This window comes from Zingiber officinale, chromosome 1A (genome assembly GCF_018446385.1).
Source record: "Zingiber officinale cultivar Zhangliang chromosome 1A, Zo_v1.1, whole genome shotgun sequence".
Lineage (NCBI taxonomy): Eukaryota > Viridiplantae > Streptophyta > Magnoliopsida > Zingiberales > Zingiberaceae > Zingiber > Zingiber officinale.
The window spans coordinates 40,173,104-40,179,023 of NC_055987.1; positions in this window are offsets into that span (position 1 = coordinate 40,173,104).

Consider the following 5,920-nt stretch of genomic DNA (forward strand, 5'->3'; position numbering starts at 1 on the left):
GAAGAGACACTTAGATAAACGAAATTACTTTTTTACTACAAACTAATCCTATTAAAGAATGTTTCTTTCGAGTATCTTATTTTATGTCTGGTTGTATATCCTTTGTTAGATTTCATTCACATTATGCATTTCAACCACATTCTTGTTCTTATCTATATTATATATTCTTTTATTTGAAAAAAAGAACTATCTTTGTTTTGTGTGTATGCCTAAATCTTTCATATCTGTGTTTTTTATTTCTGAAAATTATAGGTACGAGTTGGTGGAGATAAATTTGGAAAGCACCTTGTGTTGATCTATTGTATGAAATAATAAAGACTTACACTGCTCTTTGGAGAAGAAACTTAGAGAAGACGCTGGAGACGACGTCATGCTGTAAAGCTGCTCACTATCACCGAGAAGATCACCACCTTGGAACCTTCTTAGAAGTATTACAAACCAAATCCCTCTTATTCACTGATGTTCTCCTTCGTCTCACCTTGCACCATCGTCACCTTTAGATTGCTCTTGGACGCAGAGATATATATGAAGCTTACATCATTTTGTAACCGATGCTTTAATGACATTTCATTAAGATTAAATGGAGGGAGATGAACCAATCACCTCCTTCACTTCCTAACGTTGCAATTTCTACAATGTCTAACATTGCAAATTCTACAACGTCTAACATCTCCCACTTGTCCAAATCAATCCATAAAGGTTATATGTCACAAAGACCAGGTAAGTCACATAAACTATATGATGATCAAGTCACGAAGACCAGAGCAAAAAACTAATTAGTCACACAGACCAAATAAGAACATCCAATCTATACTTTAGGAAAAATGGTTTGTACGACAACAAGCACATTGAGCAATTATTGCTAAGTGTTGGTGTAGTTAGCACTAATGGTCTAACTCAGGTTTTGATGAATGACAAAATAGGTTAAGTTAGTTTCATTGTTATCTAGCACTCTGACTGAGTGTGCAGGAGAAACCCAGACAGGTCGATGGGCTGACCTGATGTCTGGCGCGAAGCCCAGCTAGGTCAACGGGCCGACCAGATAGCTAGCACAAAGTCCAAACGAGTTGACGGGCTGACTGGACGTTTAGCACGAAGTCCAGCTAGGTCGATGGACTGACCGGATAGCTGACACGAAGTCCAGATTGTTGGATCGAAAAGAATTTAGATATCTCCACAATGACATGATATTGTCCACTTTGGACCTAAGCCCTCATGGTTTTGCTCTTGGGCTCTACCTAAAAGGCCTCATATCAATGGAGATATCTTTTCTCTTATAAATTCATGATCTTTCCCATGTGTTTCCAATATGGGACTATGTTTGCAACCTTGCAACCCTAACAATCCCCCCTCAAACAAAGGACCATAGGCTTCCCACGTCCGATCCTCGACCCACCAGGTCTTCCTGCCCCTCGGTCTACCCGACCTACTAGGACTTCCTTGCCTAGCCGCAACTAGGACTTCCTGCCCCTCGGTCCACCCGACCTACTAGGACTTTCCTTGCCTAGCCGCAACTAGGACTTCCTGCCTGGTGTTTGATCCTCTTGATCCGAACATAGGAGCCCCCACTTTCCTTGTTCGAGGTCAATATTGTACTCACATGGTTCAATCAGACCATAGCTCTTGTGCACAGTCGGCGGTTAAACCTTCTGGCAGTCCGGGCTCTGATACCAATTGTTGGATCGAAAAGAATTTAGATATCTCCACAATGACATGATATTGTCCACTTTGGGCCTAAGCCCTCATGATTTTGCTCTTGGGCTCTACCCAAAAGGCCTCATATCAATGGAGATATCTTTTCTCTTATAAACTCATGATCTTTCCCATGTGTTTCCAATATGGGACTATGTTTGCAACCTTGCAACCCTAACACAGATGGGTCGAAGGGATGATCGGACGTCTGGCAGGTAAGTGAAGGTAAGTCACTGGAGGGGAGTGACTGTGAGGATGCGTTCCCGGGAAGGGAACATTAGGAGTTGATCTGATATAGATCCATTTCAGATATCTAAGTTGAGATCGTGACTAGATTCCGGTCTCGAGGAGACGGAATCTAATTATAATTCTTTTTTTTTTTATCATAAACTGTGCTAACACTTTGTTTTGCAGGATATTTTGCATTTATGCTTCGGACTAACATTTTCTTGTAGGGAAATGAAGTTGTTGGAAAATGGAGTCTAGGCGCTCGGAAGGGATCCGGGCGCCCGGAGGTCTGGGCACCCGGAAGGGATTCGGGCGTCCGGAAATGCAAACTTATCCCCTTATCGTGTCGATATGTGGAGATCATTGACTGGCTCGGCTACGTCACATTCACGGCACCCTAAAGGGATCCGGGCACCCCGAACCTCCTATATAAGGAGGGTGAAGGCTAAAGCAAAGGAATAACTCAACGACTCACGATCTGCTCTCCTGTGTTCCTGCGACGCTGCGAAGATACTCTGACAACGCGCTGTTCTTTTATTTATTCCTTTTTGTCAGTATTGTTTTTGTATTAGCATTCTTGTACTTTAATTGTAATAATCATTTCGAATTGCTAGTGAATTACCCAACGAAAGCACTCAACGAGTGTGGACCTTGGAGTAGGAGTCGATACAGGTTCCGAACCAAGTAAAAACTACTTGTGTCATTCTTTCTGCTTTCGATTTTTCCGCTGCGTACTTGCGTTATAATTTTTAATCGATATTCACCCTCCTCTATCGAATTCACAATCCAACACTAAGAAGATTGTTATACCTTACATAGTTGCTCTATATAAAGAATCAGAGAAATCAATAACTTGCCTTTACTCTAGATTAAATCATTTACATCATTATGAACGTATCTAATTCCTCATAATGACTATTATGTCGAGATCATGTTTAACATTTCTAATTCAATATAATTATTCACAATTACATTTTATGTACTGGACAAAAATATAACTGGTACCAGTGAATAAATGCCAAAGATGTAAATTAATCCTAATCTTACTAGTTAGCTAGAATCCATTCATTCTAATTAGTCGTTTTCCTAATTATGCTCCATAGACCAAATCACCCATAACCAATAGAAAACATGCTAAAATAGAAATCACTGATGAGATCTTTAAGTAGACATTTAAATAGTCACTTAGGGTAAGATTGAGATTAACTTATAATCTCAAGGGTCTCACATAGTAGAGAAATAGATATCCATTCTCCTACTACCCTTCTTGTCTTCAAGCACATGTAGTATGAATCACATGCTACGATGTTATTCTCTTTACTAAAAAAGTACATGTTTTTTTAAAATTTTAACATCATACAAATTTTGATCTAGACATACCTAATGTCTAATCTTGAATTTTACATATGATTTCCAATATAGCTTTAAGCAGATTCAATAAATGCTGGGGTCATTTACTCTAATCATTACATAAATGATCTAATCTTGGCATAATTATCAAGGCGACCTTAACTTATGGGTATATCTCTATTGACAACTACATAAGTTGTCCCATAAGTAACAGTCTTACCTCTATGTATCCTTAACAAATAGAGATGATTGTCTATGTGAGTGGACCAATCTTAATCTGCTAACATGCTTATCGAGACTTTATTCAAATATAATAAAGATATATATACTAAATAGATCATGACATTTTACAACATGTTACATTTTACAAAGTCACAAAGACTTCCTATATCCTTGAAATAACTCTTTAGTCAATGGCTTAGTAAAAGGATCTATAAGCATAATACATGTAGAGATATAATCAAGAATTATCATTTTATTGTTAACAATATCCCTTACAAAATTTTACTTAATTTCTATGTGCTTGCTTTTGCTATGATATTTGAGATCTTTGGAAAAACCTATAGCAGCTTGATTGTCACAATACACTGTAACATGACTCCCACTGTCCTCAACAGACTTTAGATGCTTCATGAACCTTTATAACTGGATAGCCTCTTGCATAGCCGCTGCATAAGCCATAGAACTTCTATTGTTGACAAGGCTACACTGTTAGAGTGTATACTAAAAGCCTAGCTTTTGTAAACATTTATTTTGTAATAAAGAATCATTTTTGGTCAGAAATATCTACATTTATGTTAAGTGTAGTTGTTCAATTAATTTGTATCGTAGATAACATGGTGTGTGCTGTCACACACAGAAGATCATGTTATAAGTTCTTTATAAATTATAAACAGTTGCTCACGACTAAGATGGAAAGAAACAAACCATTGGAATAGTCATAGTGTAATTAAGTATTAGTTTATCTTGACTAATAAATTACGCTAGTACACTCTAAGTGTATTGAGTAGGACCATTTTTAGGTAAGTTCTTTTATACTGACTTAATAAAAGAACTAGACCTTAGTTATTATGAAAGTGTGTGCTCTTAATCCTAATATAATAATAAGCACATATATTTAGTATTTATTTCTTTAACTTATCAAAGGGTGAGATTTAACTCAATAAATCAATAGGCCCGATAAGTTGAGAAATGATATTACTTAAAGTGTGTGTTGTTGATTATAGAAGGAATCTGTGTCCTAATTATCTAGGTTGAGAATTCCCCAAGAGGAGCTCATAAGGATTGTCATGTTAAACCCTGCAGGTGGACTTAGTCCAACATGACAATGAAGTTGAGTGGTACTACTCTTGGAGCTAGATATTAATTAAGTGAGTTGTCAGTAACTTACTTAATTAGTGGACATTTATTATCTTAAACACAGGAAGACTAACACACTCATGATAAGAAGGAGCCCATAATGTAATTTGGGATTGGTGCAGTAGTGCAATAATAATTCTCTAGTGGAATGAGTTATTATTGATGAACTTGAGTTGTGTGTTCAGGGCGAACACGGGATACTCAAGCTCATCGGAAGATCAAACCAATTTCTCCTCTAGGTCTCTGTCATAGCCTCATTAAAGCCTCAAGTCCATCCAATGAAAGCCTATCTTGGTGTCCAAGAAGGGACGACCCAAGGCTTGGTGACTAAGCCAAGGGCCGACCATAAATTCCTTCAAGGTGGCCGGCCTTTGCTTTGTGCAAGGGGGCCGACCACAATAATTCAAAGATGAGGGGGTGTTTTGAATTTTTAAAATCTTCTCTTTGTAGATATCTACAAGTTTTAAAAGAGAGATTTTAAATTTAAAAACTTTTCTTATTTGAATTAGGCCACATGGTTTAATAGAGAGTTTTAAAAGTTTTAAAACTTTCCTTTTTTAACCATCCTCATGGTTTTAAGAAAAAAGGAAGAGAAGTTTTAAATTTGATTATTTTCTATTTTTGTAACCATGTTAAAAAAGAAAATTTTAGAAGTGAAGTTTTAAATTTTAAAACATGGTTTTAATTTTTAAAACTTTTCTTTTTTAACATCCACTTTAGGAAATTAAAAGAGAGCTTGTAAAATTTTATAAGAGCTTATAAAATTTTATAAGAGCTTATAAATTTTTTTTACAAAAATTATTTTTCCTTTCCTCTTAGGGCCGACCACCCTTGCTTGGTGCCCATGCAAGGGGCCGGCCAATCAAACCAATCAATGATTGGTGATTAATTCAATCAAGAGGAAAGAAAAGGAAAAATAAAAAGGGAAAAGGAAAAACAAGAGGAAAATTTTAATTTTTGTAAAAAGTCTTTCCTTATTTGCCTTGGGCAAATAATATAAAAGAAGGGGAGGGGAGGCCTCATGAGATAACAATTCTTATTCTCTTGTTGGTGCTCCTCTTGTGGCCGTCCCTCTCCCCTTTTCCTTTCCCCTTGCTCTCTTTTCCTTGGTGGTGGTGGTGGCCAGATTTTAGAAGAGGAAGAAGGCTTTGGGTGGTGTTCAACTTGGAGGATCGTCCCCCACACGACGTCCAAGGCGAGGCGAGGAATATGGCAGAAGATCTCGAGGTCATTAGCATACAAATAGAAGGTATAACTTGTAATTTTCTTCCGCATCATGCTAGTTATTTTT